The sequence below is a fragment of the Hemitrygon akajei genome, chromosome 5 (assembly GCF_048418815.1).
Source record: "Hemitrygon akajei chromosome 5, sHemAka1.3, whole genome shotgun sequence".
Classification (NCBI taxonomy): Eukaryota; Metazoa; Chordata; class Chondrichthyes; order Myliobatiformes; family Dasyatidae; genus Hemitrygon; species Hemitrygon akajei.
In genome coordinates, this window is record NC_133128.1 from 83,810,425 (window position 1) to 83,836,045 (window position 25,621).

The window sequence follows — 25,621 nt, forward strand, 5'->3', positions numbered from 1 at the left end:
AATTTCAAACTGTCCGCGCGGAACCCGCTGCTCGCCCAGCATGCCGCGCGCGCGCCCCTCCTCCCCCCTCCTCCTCCTCCACACCCCCCCCCCCCCCCCCTCCCCGCCACTAACGAATTTGAGTCGAATCTCCGCTTTCGGCGCCATTTTCGACTTGGAGCAAGAAATCACCCCGCACACCAGGAGCGGAGCGGAGCTGGGGGGGAGAGCGAGAGGGAGCGGACGTCAAGGGCCGGCAGGCGAGGAAAATGAAGTAGTGGGCTTGACAGGTAAATTGGTTTAGTTGGAGTTGTTATCCAGCTGACTCGCCCGTTGATCCGGAGCTGGCTCTCCCCAAGTAATTCACCCGAATAAGAGCAGCAGGGATGAAGGAAAGAGACAGATCAGTGCGGAAGAAGTAGGTTTGAGTCTCTCTTCCCACCCTTTTTTTTTCGCTGATACTACTAGTTTTACAAAGTTCTAAATAATTTTGCGCGGGAGGGGGCTTTTTTTCCATTCTTCTCGCTGTCCTGTGCTTTAAGTTGGCATTTGTCTGCAGAGCCTTCTCAGTCTTCCCTCAAAAAAGCGGTGAAGTAAGCTTAAACTTAGGAACAGTCTGAGTGACGGTTTCTTACGGTAGCGGTAGAATATTGGAGCCGATGTTCAGGGGGGAAGGAGGTTGCCGGTGAAGACGAGATGAAATCTATGGGAGCGCGGAGACAAACAGCTCGAAGGTTGGAAGAGTTGTCTAACTGAGCGTCGGTGACTTTCACTGACATCCACTACTCTCAATGTCGTCAAGCCCCCTCCCTGGTTTCGGTCGGTGGTCCCATCATGACAAGTTTTAAATTAGCGCAAGTTTAAGGCATCAGCGCATCTCTCTTCCTCCATCTCAATTTGGACAAGTCATAGCCGAACCGTAATTAATTTTGACTGTAATTTGCTGTCAGCATAAGGCCACGGGCCAGGCAAATCGTGCAGCTCCTCGGGACACTTGTTCTACTTTAATTCACTAACGAATCATTCCGAGAATTGAAACTACATGTTTCACGGTGAATCTTTTCCCAGCCCCGGCAAAGGCTGTGTGTCTCACTGAGGAGGACGCTCACAGTTCGAGATGCCTACTCAATTGACCCACGCATTTAATTTCAATATTACTGTAAATGTCAGTGCCGTGGCCCAATCTGAGATATCTGTTGCACCCCCATCCCTACCAATTACACAATCGACTCCGTGTAAAATGGCAGTTTTTTTCCCTCTCTTCTTGCAACCTACATTTCTCACAACTATCTTGGCGGATTTTTTTTTAAACGGGCAGTTAGAAGCTTCCTTTTTAAATTGAATTTCGAACTTTTTTTTGAGACATTAAGATTGAGCGAGTAATGAGATTTGATTAAACTTCTCCCACCCCCACCACTAGCACCCCGGTATCGTTGGCGCAAATGAGTATTTCTACGTATCAAATCTTTGAATCTTTTATTTAAAGTTATTGGCTGATGTCGGAGATGGATTTAGGGTATGTTTAAGGAAATTAAATTCGGGGGAAAGATGTAACTTGTGAAATAACGAACTAATATTGAAACCTGATGCCTCAGTCGTATTAAAATTGCAAATGTATCTTAAATTATATGTTAATTATTTTGAATTTGCAGAGTATAATTTTGTTCTGTGAATGGGACGCTTGGAAATCATTCTTGATTTTGATTCCAAATTATGGAAAATGTAGGTGTAAAACAGAAATGTGTTAAAGTACTTAACAAATTTTAGTGTATAAAACTGATTGGGATTCTAAACTTTACGAGTGTAAAATTCCAGCTGTTAATCATTTATTATATCCCTCAATGTTTAAGTTTATGTTGATACAATTATTACTTCTGATCTTGCGATTTAGTCCGGATGGGAAGTATTGGAATAACCCCCGAGTCCAATTGGTTGGAATTACACTTGTTTTCAGACAGATGGGGCCAATGCATTTTAATTCTGTATGGTATGCTGAATCTGTAATGAAAATCCTCAAATATCAATCTGATCTTAAAACCATGAAAATAAAGTGTTTCTCCTTTCTTCTGTCACCCCACCCACTTCCAGTTCTAGAATTTGGTTGAAGATACAACATGTTGCAGACTTTTGGTCATTTTTGAAACATTTCTATATTGTTAATAGAAAATAGAGCTTTTAATGAACACATATCACAAATAATTTTGTTTTGGCAATAACAATATTTTTGATGTTACTGGCTTCATTGTTCAATGGAATTTCATTAAACCTTCCCCCCACACACACACACACACACACACACACACACACACACACACACACACACACACACACACACACACACACACACACACACACACGCACACACACACAAAACTTCTGTACACAAGTGAGAATGTATATAAGTGACATCTTTTCGATTTAAATAAAATATTGGCTGATGTTGGAGATCGATTGAGGGTAGACTTGAAATTAAATTTGTGAGAACGCTAAGTAATTTTCAAAATAATAGATCAATCTGGAAAGTTGATTCCCTAGTCATATCAAAACTAAGTTTGGTTTTGATGTATATTACATTTCCTTGATAGTTTGCATTTTAAATATTCTGAAAGTAGAAAATTGTCAAGATTTCAAGATAATTAAACTGCATATTGTATTTTGTCTACATGACACGACATACAATATGCTTCAAGTTCACAAGTTTTCAAGTTTGCAAATAGGATGGCTTCTTTTGAAAGCTGTTTAGACTACATATAGTTAATTTAAATCTTTAGAAATCTTTTTGTCATTTAATCATCATTAGATATATCCTTTGAATATTAATGCTGTACTATTATTTTTACATTTGAATTAAAGTGCAACTTATCACGATGCAAAACGATGGTTGAATTGCATTGCACGTAGTTTACCAGAATGATCTTAAGTTACAAAGTAATGAATAAAAATTCATAGACATGCTGTGTTATTTATTACAGCCAGGATTTGGATGCAATTTATATTAAAAGTGTAACTGTGTATGAAAAGATGCTGTATCAAGTTTTCATTAAACATAGAAATATTTAATTTATTAATTAGTCCAGGGACATAGGCCAATCTATGTTAGTTTGCTTCTTAAATAGATATACAGATTTCTTCCATAATTTCCTAAATGATTTTTAATTTCAGGTAGTCTAAAACGGTCAGTGTTTCTACTTCCCTTATCTCTACACTATATTCTTCCCACAGGAGAATGCTTTAGCAAGAAAAAATGGAAGAAAACTATCTTCAGGGAAATTATATTTAATGTTACTGTTGGATTATTTGAGAAGATGAGAATGATAGAACTGTATTAGCTATAACTTGAACAAAAACATAAAATTCCATTGTTCATTCTTTTTCAAGTATTATCACAACAGTCTGCTTTCCTGTTTTTACATTGTGTTGGCTTCATAATTAGCTGTTTAAGTGGTGTATTGTGAGTGGAGAAAACACTTAGATGAGTAATTTGTTCAGTGAAATATAAAAATGATTTTTAAAAAATATCTAAATATACATTTAAGTTATATAAAGCTGAGGAACACTTTTTATGGATACTAATAACAATGGGTAGCTTTTGGAATATATTAGATTCCGGTTAATTGGGGTTCATTGGGACCAGTACCTTTTGCCCCAATTAAAAGTTTGCTCCAATTAGCTGGAGTTTCATGGAAGTCGTTAAAAAGGTTTTTTTTTAAAGGGCAAACTACTGTTTAACTGAGTAACAAATTATGTATTTAAATGAAATACAGAAGAAATTAGAATGCTACCTAAACTACTACAGTATTACAAATGTGAAATAGTTCCTAATAGTCATCGATGAAGAAATTAATCCAGTGTATGCTGCCACGTTCTTTTGATTGACTGTAAACGAACAAAATCAGCGCAGATAAAACCCAGTGCAGATAATGGACTGCCTTCAAACAATGCTTTGGGTGATTGCATCCTCCAGATCTTCATTTTATTGGTAACATTCAAAATTATTGTCGATACCTTCAAATTCTTCATAGTTTCTACCTTGTTGAAGTAGTGAAATTTTCATTTTTACACCCGCCCGGCCGTTTCTAGCATCTCCAAGCCTGAAATCTTGTAACCACAGGGAGCAGAACAGTTCTGAATTGTCTTGCTGCTTATTACTCACCAGCTATCAGTGACAAAAATCACTGCTTTTTGAACATACACAAGTGATGCTACTTTAGAAAATTGTTCACTCTAAGACAGTGTTTAACGGCCACATGACGTGCATGCAACTGACACCAGTTTTTTTTAAAAAACTGTTCAGGCACAGTCTCCTGTCCCAATTAAGTTGCACAGTGTTCCTAAATAAACTAAGGGAACCCCAGCTGTTTTCTCAACTTGTTTTTGTTCTTTAAGATTTGTCACAAATAAGTGACTGCTCTAAATACTGATGGCCCAATTAATTGGAATCAACTGTAATTTATTAAATGTACAGTATCTTGGATTATGGATCTGCATCAGATTGTAATTCTTAACTGAGATATACTCATTACATTTTAAAGTTCGCAGATGAAAGACAAATTGGTTTGAAATAAGTAAGAGAACAGATTGAAACTACTACTGTGATCGTTGGTGATGAGTATTTTTGTTTGGTTCTGCTTTGGTTGTTAACGCTGTAAAACAGCAGATGAAATGAAATTTTGAGATTGGAATGTTTACTATTACATTTAGTTTTTAAATAGCGTCAATTATTGTTGATCATGTGGTGGTTAAACATGTCTCAATTCTATGAGAATATAGTATTAGCGATTAGAATTTCCTTGTGTACAAATTTATTTCAGAAATTTTCTGTTACTTCATGTGCAGTGGCTAATAATTTTTTTTGGTACAAGTTTTGTTGCTTCTATAACAAATTGCAGAAAAACAAGCACTAGGGCCATGGAGAAAACTTTGCCTGTATTGTCATGATTTTCTAGTTAGGCCTAAATCAAGTCGATACTGCTACTGTACATTCCTTTTACCTTGCCCTAAGAAACTGGAGGTTTTGCACACCATTGGTAAATTGACAAAAAGTGAAATATCTGTAGGTTAATAATGGAAGAGACAAATGGAGTACAAATTGAGAAATTTGTATAGCTTTCTTTAGAAGGATCCATGGAAAATAGATCCTTAACCCTTCAAGCACCAAAAGACTTACTTTCTAGCTATACAGACAGACTGCTTTCAAGTCTATTTTTTATATATATCAATATATTTTCATAAATTTATTTTTAGGCACCTTTAAAAAGTAGTTTCTAAATTTGAGTTTTAGAAACCAATGGTGTTTTTTTTAATTTTGTTTCTGAAAGTATGCAAACAGGCTTTCACTCATGATTTGAACAAGATCAGTTTTATTATTGCTGTTAATATTAAAATATTCCCAAAATCTCTTAATAGTTAATTGCAGAGTGAATTTATTCACAACTATTTTGTGTGCTCCTTGGCTACAAAGGTGTGCATTCTTTGTTGTGAATTAGCTTGTTCGTTATTCCTGTGTTACATTTCTTAACTTTCCTCAGTCAGAATAAGATCTGAGATTGCCAAGCTACCTGTCTTTATGTTATGTAGTCATCGATGAGCTTGCTTTCTTATTCAGTTAAATTGGACAAAGGGATACATGGGTTAAGCTGCAGAAATTTAATGATTATCTCTGTCATTTTATCACAAGGAATTTCATTTGCTACCACATGAAGGCAAGCATGACTGAAATAAAAGAACCAATTTGACTTTTCGTGGTAGCAACAAGGCAGGGAATGAATGAAATTGATTATAACTAGATATTTCCCACTGCATGTAGCATTCATTGGGTTATTCTAGAAATTTATAAATATAATATCTTAATATTAATACCTGTCAATTATCCTTCGCTTGAAACATATCTTCATTTCCTATGCAATACATCTGACAGACGAACTGATAACCTGCCATTGCATCTGATCTTGAAATGACTGAGGAAAAAGTAGCACCAGCTGAATTGAGTTTATACTGTTACTCATTTTAAGATGCACCTGGCAGTGATAGAATTGCCTAATATTCAGTTAGTCACCTCAATGAATGAATCAATATTTTCATTAAATCAAATAAAGCAGATCTTAATTGTTACTGTGGAATCTTTTTCAATTTATTCTTTCGATTTTCCTAATGGTGGTCAAGGAGAAGACTTTCTTGCCTTTCTTTCCATTTTCAAAACTTTTCAGTGCTGTATAACTCAAGCTATTGCTTGGAATTTATGGTTGCATATCCTGATGAAACACCAAAAAACTTGTTCTGTGAGCTGTAAGCATGCAATATGGAAAATGCATTGAAATACTGGATAATTGAGCTGGAACATTTCAGTGTTTTCCTCTATTTTTCTAAGACTTTAAATACTGCTGGGTTATAGCTTGGCAATCATTTTCTTATCTGTTTTTGTATGCAAGTGCAGAACTTACATTTGTGATACATTAACCATGGGCTAGTTCACTTAAATCTTCCCTCTTCTAAATTTGGCTATAGTGGATCGTGGTACTACCACTTGTTGTTCAGTCAAGTCCGACTCTTTATGACCTCATGGCAAGATACAGAAGTAGACCCAGGTTGGGACCCGGCTGGGCTTGAACTCAGGACCATCTGCCTTGATGTCCAGTGTTGATAGAAACATAGAAAATAGGTGCAGGAGTAGGCTATTCGGCCCTTCGAGCCTGCACCGCCATTCAGTATGATCATGGCTGATCATCCAACTCAGAACCCTGTACCTGCTTTTTCTCCATACCCCTGATCCCTTTAGCCACAAGGGCCATATCTAACTTCCTCTTAAATATAGCCAATGAACCAGCCTCAACTGTTTCCTGTGGCAGAGAATTCCACAGATTCACCACTCCCTGTGTGAAGAAGTTTTTCCTCATCTCGGTCCTAAAAGGCTTCCCCTTTATCCTTAAACTGTGACCCCTCGTTCTGATGCCACTACACCACCAGCCGGCCCTACCACTACTGCAGTGAATCCTTTTGTACATGCTTTAAATTTATCTTGCACTTTTGACAATATATCTAGGCGCATGGTGTAAATTAGAATATTATGCACATTGCCTGCATAATGTAGTCATATTTATGTTTTATTGCCCTTTTTTCGATTTTTAATTTTTGGGGTTTATTTTCCATGTTACTGATGTGCACTCTTTCACAAATCATTGCAGAGACAGTTGATGCCAGTTCCTGGTTAGGATGTTTCTTTTGATCATCTGAGAATTTAAAATTGGTACTGTTTTAAAATGTAATGGGGGGGGGGGAACATTTAGATTCTCCCCAAGTAATTCAGCAACTAAAAAAAATAGTTCCTATGGAAAAAAAAAACTTATGGCTGAATTCAGCCATTTGGCTAGTTCTAGCTATTTACAATACTGCTTACAAAATTTCTGAAATGGCAAAAGCAAATTTATTCCAGGCTGTTCTTGAATATTCATACAAAAATGTACTTTTCCTCAAAAAAGCTAGTTATTTTACTATGATATTTTATAAGAAATAAATTTGGTATATGGTTGTACATTGCTGGTAAAATATGAAACAGCTCTTGATTTGTGTGTGTGTGTGTATAAAAAAGAGCAAAATCGGCAAGTTTAGAATGCTATCTTAACCACTTTTTAAATTCATTGGGGGTTAAGAGGTAACTCTAAATCTGATCAAAGTTTTAATAGGTTAGAAGATCCAATTAATTCACCTTTTTAGAATTGGACTAATTGTTGTGTATTTTTTACCTTAACTGAATAGAAATATTAAAACAACATTTTGATATTTAGCTGTCAATTGGTGCAAAACTGTGTATAAACTCCCTGCAGGTGAAGCTTGCAAAATTGAGAGCTGGGTGTAATGCTTATCATTCAGACAGTTACAATGCATATGTTGGTCTCTTCAGTTTGGCAGACTATCATTAATGTAAGTCTCAAAGGTAAAACAAATTGCATAAAATTTGTTGCTTTTGGCATAACATTTACTTGATGTCCTGCTTATGAAATTGATCTTCACTGTTCAGAAAATCAGTATCAGTGTCAAAAACAACTTTTATTAAGAGCACAAAAATGGTGAAGTACGTTTTTAGACAAATTTTTAAGAAATTATTTTCTTGGGAAAATGCTCAAAATAGATTCTTGCATAGAATATTATTTTGGGAAATAGAAAAACACCATTGTGTATATAGTACTTTTAATAAATTGTTACATTAAGATCCATATTTTAAACTATAACCCAAACATTAATTTGAAATCAATTAACAAATAGCAGACAAACTGAAATGTAGTTTAACATGACTAGGTTTTCAGTTGTAGTGCTTGTTCATTCATTGAAAGAAATTAATTGACAAAATTGTTAATTTTAAAACTTGGATTAATGATGTAAAATACTAAGTATAGTTTTGTAAATTAAGAACTTGATGAATTTTTGTCCAGTAAGTTCCTAGACTAATTGGCTTTCTCCTTTTCTCACTTTGAATCCTCTTTGGCTGTTAGTGATGGGTCAAGACTTGATGTGATTTGTGATGTTGTTGATGAGGTTCATGTGACTTCCTAGGTGGTTGATTAATCTGAGCAGCTTTTTGATAAAGCCACCTTTAATCCTGTTCCCCATCTTGGCATTGGTGTCTTGAAAGACAGCTGTCACATTGAGGAATACCTTTGAGATGCTGTTATTTTGGTGACTTCTTGTTTCTTGTGCTACAGTGATGCTATTACAACTCAAAGTGTTGGAGTTCAGTTCTGACATCTGTAAGCAATGTGTACGTCCTCACTGTGGAATACTTGGCTTTCCTCTAGGTGCTCCAGTTTCCTCCCATAATCCAAAGACATACCAAGTAGTGGGTTAATTGATTGTAAATTGTCACATAATTAGGTTATGGTTAAATCAAGGTTGTCGGATTTGCTAGGTGGCGCTGCGCGAAGGGTCAGAAGGGCCAGTTCCACTGTGTATCTGTAAGTAATAGATCAATATTGTTTGAGCTGTAGAGAATCCTCCAGTTCTTGTGCCATAAGATTCCATTAACTCTTGCATTTCATACTCGGCTACTTCATCAAACCCAGCTTCATTTGTCAGCTGTGCAGTATCTTTTTGCACTTAGGTTTTGCTTTGCAAAAATTTTCTGGCTAGAATTTCCTTTCTACGCCATTTGTTTTTTGCATGAGTTACATAATCCTGAGAAGTAGAATTGCAGTCTGTGGCTACCTTGATGTACTAATTCCTGGATGGTAAGCTTCATTGAATCCTACAGGTAAAAAAAACCCTTGAAAGGCCTACCCTAGCCTATGTGTTGTAGTAATGAGGTGTTAGAGAACTGGTGTACAACCTGCATGTTGTCAACCATATCCTCAATGGATGTTTGGGGCATTGTTGATGATTAGTGAGGCTTTGTTCAATTTATTCATTGTTAAATTTGGGAGAGCAGTGCTGTCACTAGTCTTTTGTGTTAGATTGTTTCACTACTATTCAATTAGTCTTTTGAATATTGCTTTGGAGTCCTCTATTTGTATGGTAAACTGAGAGGCTTAAGTATAGTCACCCATGGCATTGCTTTGTTCTTCTCTTTGGAAGGAATCTTTTATTGCCTTCAAGCTTTGAGTAGTTTTTGTATCCCTCTGGAGAGGACATCCTCTTCCAAAAGAGATCCTTGTTAAACACCTGTTTTTTTTAGCAGTTATCTTCCTCTGATTTCAATTACTTGGCAATGCATTTGCTGCCCCCCTCACAGGGTTAATATTCAAGTTTGCATGCTTCTTGAAACACTTTAAACTGGCCATTTATGATAATGAATGTGTCAATATTTTCAGAAGATCCATTACCCTTGCATTCTTTCAAGTCTTGTCATAATAATCTTACCTTCTCTTGGATCACCATCAAATTCAGGGGCACATGTCATTGATCCTGATCTTTTCTTCACTCTTTCCATTCTAACATATTTGCCCTTCATTATATGTAATACACTCTTGTGTAATAAATTGGCACCATGTTTTATTTTGTCAGCATCGTTAAGCAATTACCCTGTTGAAGCTGCAAGAACTAATGAACAGCTAATCATCAAGCATCTGTTATTCACTTTTGTTGGTATTAATGAGTATAGCTTGCTATGTTTTCTTAGCAGAATTGTATTCTTTAAAACTACTAGGGAGTTTTGAATGAGGCTCAAAATAAACCATAATGAGCAAAAGATTGTGATCTCTCTGACAAAATGATTGCCTTAAAGGATGTGTGAAATGCAGTTGGATGAAGACTAGTAATAACTAGTGGGCCAGTTATTACAGAGAAAAATAGCTTGACAAAGTGCAAAAGGTGACTGATTTTTGATCAAAGGTTTGAAAATTTCTGTAAATTGGAGAACTATTTCATTTGCAAAGCTAATAGTATGGTATTCTAGGAAACCATTTTATTTTCCACCATACCCCTTTACAAAGAGTTATGTGGTACATTGTGCATCTGAAGAAGGGGGGATAGAATAGTTTAGCTTCTGAATTTTCAATATTAGTGACAGTACATAGTTGTGCAAAAGACATGAAGCAGACTTGCATCTATTCTTTGGCTCTTTATTGCCTATTTTGTGATTCTTTTTTTTAAAGCTCTAGTATAAATTTTTAATTTATCCAAACATGTTTGAAGATTCAGTTTACACATTATTTTTTAAAATATTAAGCTGGTTACATACAGCTTATTAGTAATGAATATAATATTCAGGTGTAACCAATTTGTAAAGGTCCATTTAGCAGTACTTTTTATTGCATTTTTTATTTTTTTCTTAATTTTGTCTCTTAATTGTGTTTGAGTTTTAATTCACTTCCAGGACCACATAGCTTAAGTTGTGTGGCAAAGGAAGATATTTTTGTGGAATAAATATTTTTTTTTAAATTAGGCTACCAAACATTAATTATTTCTTTTGGATGGGTTTTACCTTAGAATTTCAAAGGTTCTGCCTGATAGGAATATTTTACTTATAAAAATTATTTTTAAATTCCGTGTAACATGAATTTAGTAAAATGTTTCACTCAGTATTGAATGGAATAAGCTACAGGTAGAATACAAATGCCTGCTGACTCATTCCAAGAATTTGTATACTCTTGATTTAAAGTCACTTTGTCTATTTTTAATCCAAACTACTATTGAAGTAATAGGAGTAAACATGAATGGAGAATTGATTATTTCAATAATTTTCCAATTTAATGAGCTCAATTTAGAAATTGTGAAATTGTAGACTTGATGCAACATTAAAACTTCTAGGGTCACAATGAGCTCACTACAGTATTTCCTAGTGGTTGTACTGTCCATCACAGACTGGATTGTAGAAACTTTTCATATTTTGTATTTAATGCTGGGGGATGCCTTATTAGCATTTTGCATTCTGTAAACCTGTTTGTAAGGAATATTTTACATCTATCCACTAGAGACTTAATTGAGCACTTAAAGAAAATTTAATTAGCATAGGGCAAGCAGTGTAAAAAGACACACCTGAAACATTTTTAAAACAGACTAAAGTCTAAAATTGTCAAAAGTAGTATGCTATGTTACATGTTTAATGCTAAATTATTTCCATGGATGGGCACATTTGTGCAAGTTCAAATTGAGTAGTTTTGGTGTCAATCAATTGGAATTATCTATTCAAGTTTTCATGAGAACTATTTTTAGCATCTTATTTAGCTTGTGTGGTACCAAACGGAATAAGTCAAGTAAAGAATATGTCAAAGCCTTAGAAATTACTGTTTAAAATTAAGTCAATTAAAATTTCAAACTCTTGGCATCCCAAAGCTGCCTTTTACAGGCCTTTTATTTTTATTGTGGCTTTTGTCATTTAGTTCACTTAGAGATGTTATTGTTGTGTTGGAATGAATAGCTAGTAATCTTATAAAATTTAGTGCTTTTAGACAGGTGAAATATTGTTTTAGTTTTTGCTGGAGAAAACTTGCATGTGTATTTAATTTGTTTTGCAAATGACTGAATTGAAGGTTTTTTTTAAAAAAATCAGTTTTTTGAATTGTAGATATCTTAATTAATTTTTTTAAACATTTATGAGAGTACTAGTATTCAGACTGTTGAAGGACAGCTTTCAACTGGAGTTGTGCCCTTAGCCAAAAATAATGAACGTAAGTCTTGTATGATAAATAAGTTTTGCTTTTCAGTTTAAAAGTAGTTCATTGACATTTTTTCATCATACAATGAAAATCTTATGGATATCACGTTTTGCTTCTAAATTATCTTAATAAGAATAAAAACTTGATTTTTTTTATGTGGTAAATGAGACATTAAAATGCTGATGGAATATTAATCATTACATGTTTTGGCACTGACCTTTTCCATGTGTTTTTAGTTAACCCTCTAATTAGGAATGAAATGTACATAAGTATTATTGCTGTTTCTTTTGATTTGCTTTTTAAAAAATAAATAATTCACTTTGATGTTCCAATGTATCAATTAAACTGAAACAATTCCTGACATCCACCATGACCCTCTCCATTTTGAGTGGATTTTGGAATTGTTTCTAGGGTAACCTGAAATAAAGATTTCTGTCCATGTGTCGATGTTATTTTTTTAATTAACCGATTCTAGTACACTTCAATGTAGATAGAAAGAAAAATTGTTTCTTTATCTGCACAAACTCAATATCTGAATGTCAGTTAGTCATATTTAAGCAGAATGTTTAGTAGTTATTGTTTTAAATGCAGTTTTAAAACTCCCAAACTAGTTCAATGTTTTCTTGCACATCACTTTTACTGAAGGAAATTTTAAGCTCTTTTATCATTTTCTTTGAAATACCAGTTATATTGATCATTATTTCAGATGTGTATTAGTTGCTTGGTTGGAGTTTTTTTAAATTCACACATGCCCTCTGTCTGGTTTCATATCACTATAAATTAAGCTTATCTGTATTTAATATCATGTGCATCTTTTTTTTAAATAACTTGCAAAGTGTTTTAACTGAAAGAAATCCAGTCATGCAAATAGCAGCAGCAGTTTTACTATTGTTTTGCTTTGGTCTCAAGATATGAGATTAAAGGTACAGTTATGGTAAGTATAAATTAGAATTGGTTGTGGATTTTTAAAATGGAAGCTAATGTATCTAACAAAAGTCAGTTTAAAAATTATGGAGTAACACTTCAAAGAATTTAATTGTCTTCAGTTTACTGTAACCTTAATCGTTACTCAAAGTTGGGCAGATTTACATCAATGATGCTTTTTACATGTAGTTATTGAGCATTATTGGTGTTCATAGAGGCTTCAGAAATTTAAAATTAAGTCAAGTCCTGTTGAATGTTTTTGGACACCTTTGTTGACTGGATGCATGTACAAAATGCTTGAGTACTTGTATTTGTGATAGGGATCATTTTTAATAAACTATTGACTTCATACTCTAGATTTAAGTTGCTCAAAATTAAGTATTATGTTGTCATTTGCAAAGATGCAACTTGTTGTTTTAGTGCACAGAATAAAAGTATATTTTTACAGAATTGCTTGCTTTAAAGACCCAGCCAAGGCAACATGTGTCCTTGAGCAAGGCACTTAACCACACATTGCTCCAGTCCACCCAGCAGAAAATAGGTACCAGCAAAATGCTGGGGGTTAACCTCATGATAGACTGACATCCTATCCCGGGGGGAGGGGGGGGGGAGTCTCGTACTCTCAGTCGCATCACGCCATGAAAACCGGGATAAGCACCAGCCTGATGAGCCTATAAGGCTCGGGACAGACTGTAACTTTAACTTGCTTTAAATGCAAAATTTTGAGGGGTGGTGGTGTAGACTATCGACCATCTTCAAAGTATAAATATTGTGACAGTGACATTTAAAATTCTAATTTCTGACCAACAGTATTAGTTATTCAGGTGCATTGAGTAAATATTGGCATTTCATTCAGCAAAAATGTGAGATTTTATATTTCATTGCCCTTGAACAGATGCGAAGTATGAAAGTGCTCACACTCATACAGCATTAGTAATAAGATGTGTTTTGGCAGGCTGCCATAAGATAATCTTATTCAAACTTTGATTTTACAAGTTTTGTCAGAAAGCAAAGGGGTTTTTCATCATTTTACGATGGTAATGTCAGCTATTTTAAAGAATTGAGTATGAATTGAGGATGTGTCAGTTGGCATTGTCAGGTCAGATAGGCTTGGCAACCAGTCCGTTTGTGTTTTATTTAAAGTGAAATGGCAGCTATTTTTGTAAATCCTTTTGGTGGATATACATAAGAAATTAATACTGAGGCATGAAAGCTAATTCATTTGAGGTAGCTGGATTTTTTCCTCCCATTGGTCTGTTTCTCTATTTACCTATAACATTAGCGAATTCTAGAATACTGTTTGAAATGTAATCTATAAGCTGTCCGGGCTTTTGTTTTTGGATATTTGGAACAGACTGGATTTGCTAGATTTTTATTAACACAGCTTCACTAAATTTGCTTGAAGTTGAAAAATTGCTAATTTAACAGAACAATTTGTGTATAACATTTTCTGTATTCAGAATTGAAAGTAAACAGCATTCAATACTTTGAACTATCATTGTCACTTCTTTCTAAACATTTAGTATGTATAAATAATTTGGTTTTATTGATGACCAATTTCCCTATCAAGTTTCAGAACCTGAATACAAAGCTGATTGACTTTCTAGCTTTACAGCTTAATATTAAAATTCTAATAAATTTGGTATGATTGTTTTGACTTATTCTCATTTCATTTTTTTTAGTTTTCCTTGTTATTTGAGAATGAAGTTTATGCTGTAATTAATCTCACCTGATTGAAACCCATTTACTGTATTAGTGGTTGTTGCTCTTGAGAAACTTCTGCAACTTACAACTTTTTGTTTGCTTAATATGCATGGCAAAATGCCTTTACTCAAAGAACCATTAACATTGGCCTCTGCATCTGAAGATTTTCATTAAGGAATGCAGTACTGACATACAAAAATTTCAAGCTTATTGTCATCTGACTGTGTGTGAGAGACCAAACTAAACGACATTCCTCTCAACCACGCTTCACCCATAAAACATGTATCACACTGCACATAAAATACTACCACAAATAAGTTAATAAAATGTAATGCAAAATGCACGTAGTGCACAGCACAGGTAAACAGTACAGCGCTAAACAGCTCATTGTCATAGTGATGAAATCCCAGTGGTGGCAGGATATTCATTAGTGTCAAAGACTGAAAGAAGAAGCTGTTACCTAGTCTGGCAGTTGTAGTCCTGATGTCTCCTTTAACAGTAGTGGATCAAAGAGAATGTGGGATTTGTGGTAAGGATCCTCATCAATGCTTTGGGCCCTTCGTATACAATACTCCCAGTAAATGTCACAAATAGTTGGGAGAGAGACCCCAGTAATCCTCTCGAGATTTTTTACTGTCCTGTGTGGGGTCCTGTGGTCCGATGCCATGCAACTTCCATACACACAATGATGCAACTAGATAGGATACTCTTGATGGTTGTTAGAATAGGGGTGGGTAGCGTTGCATGCCTCAATCTCCTCAAAATGTAGACACTGCTGTGCCATTATGCCGAGAATGATAATAGTTGAAATTAAAGTGCATGTTTCTCAATTTAGCTGCCCATTTCAAAACTATTTGCAAATAAATTTGCTATTGAATTTAATTTAATATTAGAACTAAAACTGCAAGTTGTACATTATTAATTGTGTGTCTGAAATTTGTCATTGAGCTATGGGACATGTTAATGTTGAAAGAAAGTACCCTGAATGTATAGACTCGTGTAGTGAAATGTTCTGCGGATATATTGAGAAGGAGATTGGTAATCCCATTATAACCATACAGTTGGAAATGAGCTATAACTTTTTTCCATGATTGAAAGAACACCAGAATTATGCTCTTTGAGATGTTGTCAGCAATGTGCATATTAAAATAAAACATTAGAGCCTGTTTAAATTCTCTTGTAGTGTTTGACTACAAAGTTTAGTGCTGTGCAAATGCAACTTTTTTCTAAAATACATTTTCTACATTTGAAATATTAATCTGTAAACTACTTAAAATTATCGTCCATATCTTTTAAAATGGATTTCAGTCTGGAATATTGTAAATTGGAAATTGAGTGAATTGCTGCTGCTTCTGGATGGATTATTTGTGTCCCTGTTTCATGAGAATAGTAGTAGTAAAAGGATTGTATTTTATGTGAAGGTTCTGGGAGGAGGAAAGTAAGTGTTACTAGATGTGAATCAAAACTGAATAGTCCTTTTGGAAGCCTGAGAGCTGTAGTGAAGAGGAGCCTGGTGGTGACATGGTGTTGGAGATGGAGGAAATTGTGGAGAATTGTCCATTAGATATGGAGACTGACATGTCAGCCATGGTGGAATGGAAACCAGCCACAAGAACAGCTATAGTCAATCATGAACAGAGGAGTAGTTGAGGCAAATCACAAGTTTAAGAAAAAATGATACACTGCAATGGGAGAATTGGATCTAGTACCTCTGGAAATGGGAGGATGGTAAAATGATTGAATATAGTACCTTTTTAGAATAGAGATTTTCCTCATGACAATGTGTTCAACTCAGATATATGTAAAGAAGCTTTGTGTGTTGGGCCATTTTAAAAGATAATTAAGAATCAACCATATTATCGTAGGTGTAGAGTCAAAAAAACCCAGGCTGTGTATGGATGGCAGATTTCTTTCCTGAGGCTCCCTAGTGGGCCAGATGGTACTTTATGACTATCCTGTAGTTTTGTAGTCTATAACTAGTGCTAGTTGTTTACTTCAGATTATTTAACTATTTAAATATCCCTGCTTTCATAACGCAGTTTGAATTTGTTTCAGTTAAAAGAACAGACATTTGGATACTAATCCAGTACGTACTGTGTGTGTGTGTGACTGTCTGTCTCCCTCCCCCACCCCCCACCCCCGTCCGTAACAATCCTCAATGAAAAATCATAGGTGATGGTGTGCTTAAGCAGCTATTCAGTAGAAAGTTAGAGTTAAATATGTGTTAACTCTAACTCTCTACTGAACAGCTGCTGAAGCACCCAATCTCCTGTAAATTTTCATTGGGGATTGTGTAACAGTTTTCAGTTGAAGACAATATTAAATTTTGATAATGGATAAATTAGAGGTGATGCTTATTGTATTAATTTCAACTGTGGTAGTATAGATCCACTTGCCTAAAATTAGATTGCATGTTACATTTGCAGGTGTAAGTGATTTTCCATGTCTTGGCATTTTTTTCATTATGTGCACAATTTGGGAAAGCCTAGTAATTTCTTGCACTGCAGGCATGCATCAGACATTTTACTGTGTAGAGCAAATCTGGACTGATATAATTTGTTCCTTATCATTCATTCAACATTTTACAATTGAAATCTACTTGCATCTTTGTGTTTTTGAAACTTCATTAGTGGCTCTCTGAGAAACATGTCAGTGTAGGATTCTTCCCTACATAGACACTCAGGAGAGAGTATCAGTATATCTGGAGATGAAGGTTTTTTAACACTGGTGACAAATGTGTGATCTCCAAACAATAAAGACTATCTTCTATTACAAACAAGAGAAAATCTGAAGGTGCTGGAAATTCAAGCAACACACACTAAATGCTGGAGGAACTCAGCAGGCCAGGCAGCATCTATGGAAAAGAGTACAGTCAATGTTTCGCCTGAGACACTTCAGCAGGTTATCTTCTCCTTTCAACTGGGTTCACAATGATGAGCAAGTGTATTCACGGTAGTTGGGAGATTAATTGATGCTGTAAATTAGACCTAGTATAGGTCCATGGTAGGAGAATTGAGATGAATTGAGCACGAGATGGGAAATAAGACAGGAAATGGGATTCGTGGGATTTCTGTTTGATAGGAAAAAACCCTTCTATGTAATAAGGAAAATAAATAAAATGCGTACAAAAGAGCTTCTCTCTTCCTTGCATTTAATTATGCATTTCAGCAGAGAAAGCTTCCAGTAGTGCTGCTTTATACTTTCTAGTTCTAGTTATCTATGGCTGAGTGAACAGGTGACCTTTTAGGGCTAGAGCCCTACGTTTAGAACAAATGGCCAGTAAATGTGCTATTGTGATTAACAGGGAACTACTCATCACTGAATTACCCTTGACAACAAGAGCTAAACCTTGTATGCACAAAATGTGGTTAGATAATACTACAGGTATTGGCTAACTACACGATGCAAGATTCAAACTCTAGGTTACTTGTAGCAGTAGGAACTGCTTTTCTTGAAACGGAACTTGCAGTGATATTAGATTATTTGCACTAATCAATTACTGTGTACAAGACGGATAAAGCAAAAGTGAATCCTAGTTAAGAAGAATAAAGCTGAGCAGGGATTTTAAATTTGGTTAAATTCTTATTCCTCAGTCACAAAACTATATATAATTAGCACAGTATTTTGTCCTCTGTGCAGTATTACAAGTTAATATTTCTTTAGAGTAATTTCCCAATTATTTTGCAATGACTAAATTATTTTTAGACAGACCACTGTAATGTAGATAAACTTGGCAACTAACTTTACTTCACAAATAGCAAACCAATGAAGGATGATTTCAATTATTTCTTGATATAGTAGTTGAGAGGAGAAATGGTATAAGTACAGAACTCATACTGCAGATTTTTGTCTTTATATTCATTTTGTTTAATATAAAATGTGAAAGTACCCGCAAACCAGGATGTTTACATTATGTTTTGCATTTCAGGATTTTTTGACTTCAATACAGCATTAAAGTCCAATTTTATCAAGATGCTATTTTTACTGTTTACTTTATCTCCCTGCCCAAAAAGTAAACTAGAAAAACCAGTAAACAATCCTAATATAGCCATCTTTAACCTCATGGGAGTACTGATATTACATTTCTTTGCAATAATGTATAGCAGGAGACACTTATAAACAACGTGGTCAGGCTGCTACAGGAATGTGTCGCACCACTGTTTCAAAAATATCCAAAGGAAGGATTCTAGTCTAAAAATTAGATGATGTGCCTGTTTTTAGGTGCTATGTGTTCCAATTTAATTTTACCCAGTGTAAATCAGGTGGGAAAAACGGCCTGAAAAATTGCATTTTCATATTTTATTGACATGTTTGCCCTTTTTCCCAATATCAGAATTGTATTAGCTGACGTTACCCGCCACACTCATCCATACAGTATCTGTCTGTATCTTTGCACAAGAGGATCTGTTGAATTTGCTCATTAAAATTAGGGTGCATTGTGCTTGGATTAAAGAGAAATAGCAGCCAGAACAGAGAACCGAACCAATGGAATGCAAAGAACAAGAAGCACACTTCTATTTGCCTGTAAATGTACTCAATGAGGTTGGTGAGCTGCAAATGCAATTAACCATGTGAGGTTCTTTTTATTTATTTTAGGGATACAGCATGGAACAGGCTGTTCTGGCTCAATGAGCTGCACCACCTATTTAACCCTAGCCTAATCGCAGGCTAGTTAACCTACTAACCAGTACGTCTTTGGAATGTGGGAGGAATCTCACACACCCATGGGGAGGAACATACAAACTACTTTAAGATGACTTAATTGAACCCTGCCCCAAGCTGTAATAGCATCGCGCTAACTGTACATTACCGTGGTACCCACAGTATGATGCAACTTTGTGATCAGTCAAAGTCCAGTGATCACAATGCTATTAGTTTCAATATAATTATGGAGAAGGATAGGACTGGACCCAGGGCTGAGATTTTTGATTGGAGAAAGGCTAACTTTGAGGAGATGTGAAAGGATTTAGAAGGAGTGGATTGGGACAATTTGTTTTATGGGAAGGATGTCATAGAGAAATGGAAGTCATTTAAAGAAGAAATTTTGAGGGTACAGAATCTTTATGTTCCTGTTAGGTTGAAAGGAAAGGTTAAAAGTTTGAGAGAGCCATAGTTTTCAAGGGATATTGGAAACTTGGTTAGGAAAAAGAGAGAGATCTACAATAAATATAAGCAGCATGGAGTAAATGAGGTGCTCGAGGAATATAAAGAATGTAAAAAGAATCTTAAAGAAATTTGAAAAGCTGAAAGAAGATATGAGGTTGCTTTGGCAAGTAAGGTGAAAATAAATCCAAAGGCTTTCTACAGCTATATTAATAGCAAATAGATAGTAAGGGATAAAATTGGTCCCTTAGAGAATCAGAGTGGACAGCTATGTGTGGAGCCAAAAGAGATGGGGGAGATTTTGAACAATTTCTTCTTCGGTATTCACTAAGGAGAAGGATATCGAATTGTGTAAGGTAAGGGAAACAAGTAGGGAAGTTATGGAAACTGACGATTAAAGAGGAGGAAGAGCTGGCACTTTTAAGGAATATAAAAGTGGATTAATCTCTGTGTCCCTACAGGATATTCCCTAGGACCTTGAGGGAAGTTAGTGTAGAAATAGCAGGGGCTCTGACAGAAATATTTCAAATGTCATTAGAAACGGGGATGGTGCAGGAGGATTGGCGTATTGCTCATGCTGATAAGTGTGAGGTGCTACATTTTGGTAGGAATAATCAAAATAGGACATACATGGTAAATGGTAGGGCATTGAAGAATACAGTAGAACAGAGTGATTTAGGAATAATGGTGCATAGTTCCCTGAAGGTGGAATCTCATGTGGATAGGGTGGTGAAGAAAGCTTTTGGTATGCTGACCTTTATAAATCAGAGCACTGAGTATAGGAGTTGGGATGTAATGTTAAAATTGTACAAGGCATTGGTAAGGCCAAATTTGGAGTATTGTGTACAGTTCTGGTCACCAAATTATAGGAAAGATGTCAACAAAATAGAGAGAGTACAGAGGAGATTTACTAGAATGTTACCTGGGTTTCAGCACCTAAATTACAGAGAGAGGTTGAACAAGTTAGGTCTTTATTCTTTGGAGCGTAGAGGGTTGAGGGGGGATTTGATAGAGGTATTTAAAATTATGAGGGGGATGGATAGAGTTGACGTGGATAGGCTTTTTCCATTGAGAGTAGGGGAGATTCAAACAAGAGGACATGAGTTGAGAGTTAGGGGGCAAAAGTTTAAGGGTAACACGAGGGGGAATTTCTTTACTCAGAGAGTGGTAGCTGTGTGGAAAGAGTTTCCAGTAGAAGTGGTAGAGGCAGGTTCGGTATTGTCATTTAAAGTAAAATTGGATAGGTATATGGACAGGAAAGGAATGGAAGGTTATGGGCTGAGTGCAGGTCGGTGGGACTAGGTGAGAGTAAGCATTCAGCACGGACTAGAAGGGCTGTGCTGTAATTGTTATATGGTTATAATTTTAAAAGTTGTGTTTAGGAAAGACGAAGAGCATGAGTGATGATATTGATTAGAATGAATTGCAATGAAAAAGGGAATGGCCTGAAAAAAAAATAAGAGCAGGTAAAAACCGAGGTATTTACATGATCACAATAGGGCAACAGCAGATGCCATTTCATTGGCTCTTCACTGCTCTGGAACACCTGGATAATGAAGATGCATATATCAAGAATCTTTTCATCATTAACTATGGTTCAACACTACCATCCCCTCAATTTATAATTAAGATCAAAGATCTGTGCCTTGGGACCTCCCTGTGCAACTGGTTCCTCAATTTCTTCACTGGCAGACCACCCCCACCCTCAGTTAGTACAAATAGACAACAACATCTCCACACTCACCATCAGCACAGGGGGACCACAGGGCTGTGTACTTGGCCTCTGCCTTACTCACTTATACTTAAGATTGTGTGGTGAAGTACAGCTCCAATGCGTTATTTAAGTGTGCTGGTGACACCACCTGTTGGCCAAATGGAAGGTGGTAATGAAGTAGCATATAGGAGGATTTTGTGTGTGTATATATGTATATGCCTCTGTCCAAATCCACCCCCCTTCATTAACAAGACATTTTCACCTACAGAACTGCTGCTCACTGGATATTTGTGGTTTTTTTTGTTTTTCTGCACCATTCTCTGTAAACCAGACTGTTGTGTGCTGAAATCCCAGGAGATCAGCAGTTTCTAGGTACTCAAATCACCCCATCTGGCACCAATGGTCAAAGTCACTTAGATCTCATATCTTGATTGTGTCTGAATGATTTTGTACATTAAGTTGCTGCTGATGATTGATTAAATATTTGCATTAAAGAGCAGGTGTACAGGTTGGCATTGCAGGACATATAATATTTCAAAAAACTAGTTGAAATCAAATATCTTGCATTGAACAGTACTTGTTCCCAATATCTTATCTGAATTTTTAGGTCAATAAGGACGGCATTTCCCCAGAATGCAGGGATAGATTGTATCTGGATTTAATCATGTACAATGTAGTTCATAGAAGTTCTCTATTCTACCTCACTGGGTTATGTTTATAGTTTAGACTGTGTATCTGCAGTTATTTGCTTTTGCTTTAACTCTTTGGCCAATTCTGATATAACTCAGTTTTTCTTTCTCGACAGATGCTATCTGACATTCTGAGGTTTACCTGCATTCCTCTTTATTTCATATTCTCTGCAGTTGCTGTTTGGTTATCTCTGTTCTAGCATGCGGTTGTTTATTTCTCATGTTTTATTCTAATTCCACTTTTATAGAGATTAGCTGCCACTAACAAACCATCTTCACCCTCTCTGACATTGTTGGTCTGTGTCATTCATCTTCTCTTGGACTGCACCCTGTTTTTCCTTACTCGGCTTTTATGCAGCTTTAAGCATTAATCTTTCTAAATTTACTCAAGATCTGACCAAATATCTTCATCCTGAAACAAATCTTTCTCTCAGCATTGTTGCTGTCTGACCTGTGTATTTCCAAAGTTGTGCAGATGCTGTGTATTTTCAATCAGTGTAGTTGGTTTATGAACAAGTATTCAACTGTATTTGGCTCAAAACTTCTGAACTGCATTCTGTAATATCAATATCCAACATTGAGTAGGATAATATTTAAGATCATGCAACTGTTTAATTTCTGCAATTTTTAAAATTTGTAACATTTTGTTCATGCAAAACATTGATTTTCAAACATTCTCTTGCTGTTCCCCTTTAAGGTAACAAATAACTTGATATCAATGCTTGGATTGGATATGTGTTTAAAGTTTTAACTTGTAAATTGCTTTAAAATTAGGTGGTGAGAATTGTATTCCCACTGCTGTAACAATTTGCTTTCTCAAAACCGCCTCTGGAAAAATTGCTACATCTTAATTGCCAGGCTCATTGTAGAAAAGCTGGGAAGTTAACTCGGTTTGGTTTGCTGGCTCTTGCAATTATTTATCTGCAGCCTTTTATTTCATCTCTACCCCTTTTATTTTATCTCTGTCCCTTTTTCCCCCTTTGCCATTAGTCTAAGCATGTGGTTTTCAAATCAAAAATAAAGATGTTATGTTCATAGAAAACTTAAGTATGCATACTGTATATTTGAATTTGCTGCATTTCTCCAGTAACGAATTATAATCCTACCATACTCTGGATCAGCTTGAGATGATTCGTGCTTAAGGGGTTGGATGTTCCCAAAAATCTGATACTTTTTATTTTAGAGATACCATCAGCTCTTTGCAGGCCAATGAACGGTGCCACCCAGAAACCCACTTACTTGACCCTGGCCTAATCACGAGACAATTTACAATGACCCATTAACTTGCTAACCAGCAAGGAATGGTGGGAGAATACTGGAGCACCTGGGTGAAACACAGGTGGTCATGGGGAGGCAGCAGTGAGGATTGATACACTGGCTCTGTAAGAGTGTTATGCTTACTACTATGCCATCATGCTGGTATATGGATTGTAAAGCCTGTAATAATGTAACATGCACAAAATGCTGGTGGAACGCAGCAGGCCAGGCAGCATCTATAGGAAGAAGTACAGTCGACGTTTTGGGCCGAGACCCTTCGTCAGGACTAACTGAAAGAAAAGAGAGTAAGAGATTTGAGAGGGGGAGGGGGAAATCTGAAATGATAGGAGAAGACAGGAGGGGGAGGGATAAAACTGAGCTGGAAAGTTGATTGGCAAAAGGGATATAGAGCTGGAGAAGGGAAAGGATCATGAGACAGGAGGCCTAGGGAGAAAGAAAGGTGGGGGGGGAGCACCAGAGGTAGATGGAGAGCAGGCAAGGAGTGATTGTGAGAGGGGCAGAGAGGAAAAAAGTGGGGGGAGAGGAAGTTACGGAGAATTATATGTTGGACCCGGAGGCTGGTGGGGTTGTAGGTGAGGACAAGGGGAACCCTATCCCAAGTGGGGTGACGGGTGGAACGGGTGAGAGCAGATGTGCGGGAAATGGGAGAGATGCGTTTGAGAGCAGAGTTGATGGTGCAGGAAGGGAAGCCCCTTTCTTTAAAAAAGGAAGACATCTCCTAGGATATCCCACTCCATCTCCTATCCCACTCTGCATAGGGTTCCCCGTGTCCTCGCCTAACCACCCCACCAGCCTCTGGGTTCAACATATAATTCTCTGTAATTTCTGCCACCTCAGCAACGGGATCCCACTACCAAGCACATCTTTCCCTCCCTCCCCCCCCCGCCCCCGCTGCAGAGATCGCTCCCTACGCGACTCCCTTGTCCATTCGTCCCACCCATCCCTTCCCACTGATCTCCCTCCTGGCACTTATCCTTGTAAGCGGAACAAGTGCTACACCTGCCCTTACACTTCCTCCCTTACCACCATTCAGGGCCCAGACAGTCCTTCCAGGTGAGGCGACACTTCACCTGTGAGTCGGCTGGTGTGATATACTGCATCCAGTGCTCCTGGTGCGGCCTTCTGTATATTAGACCCGACGCAGACTGGGAGACAGTTTCGCTGAACACCTACACTCTGTCCGCCAGAGAAAGCAGGATCTCCCAGTGGCCACACATTTTAATTCCGCATCCCATTCCCATTCTGATATGCCTATCCATTGCCTCCTCTACTGTCAAGATGAAGACACACTCAGGTTGGAGGAACAACACCTTGTATTCCATCTGGGTAGCCTCCAACCTGATGGCATGAACATTGATTTCTCTAACTTCCATTAATGCTCCCCTCCCCTTCTTACCCATCCCTTATTTATTATTCCCTCTTCTCCCCCACCTCTCCTTTTTTTCCTCCCTCTGCCCCTCTCATAATCATTCCTTGCCTGTTCTCCATCTCCCTCTGGTGCTCCCCTCCCCCTTTCTTTCTCCCCAGGCCTCCTGTCCCATGATCCTTTCCTTTCTCCAGCTGTGTATCCCTTTTGCCAATCAACTTTCCAGCTCTTAGCTTTATCCCTCTCCCTCCTGTCTCCTATCATTTCAGATTTCCCCCTCCCCCTCTCAAATCTCTTACTATCTTTTCTTTCAGTTAGTCCTGATGAAGGGTCTCGGCCCGAAACATCAACTGTACTTCTTCGTATAGATTGTGCCTGGCCTACTGCGTTCCACCAGCTTTTTGTGTGTGTTGCTTGAATTTCCAGCATCTGCAGATTTCCTTGTGTTTGCGCTGTAATTATGTAGTGGTGTTTCTGTTTTGCGGTTCTCAGGTTGGGATTAGAGGTGCAGAAATTCAATGAAATATGCATATTGCATTTTTTTTTGCAAAATATTCACTTTAGTTAGCACTTTAGTCCAAAAACTCTACTGATTTTGCTTTCTCTCCTTGGTTTGCAGGGAAAGCCAGTTTTAAATGTAAAAATGGCCCCAGGAGTGTTGGAAAATACAACTTCGCCTTCATAGCTGCATAATGACAACTGCTACAGTAAGTTGAACCAGGGACCAAAAATACAGAATGGATTCAATGTGACCACCAGCTTAATAAAATGTAAACTAAAA

The 25,621-nt window shown here is 36.8% G+C and overlaps 1 long non-coding RNA gene across 1 annotated transcript; it reads left to right on the top strand.

Moving 5' to 3' along the window:
- The first annotated feature begins 5 nt into the window (after positions 1 to 5).
- LOC140727925 (uncharacterized) lies at positions 6 to 25,621 on the top strand. Its single transcript, XR_012098968.1, has 2 exons — positions 6 to 269; positions 25,460 to 25,621. It is a non-coding gene; the product is annotated as an uncharacterized lncRNA (long non-coding RNA).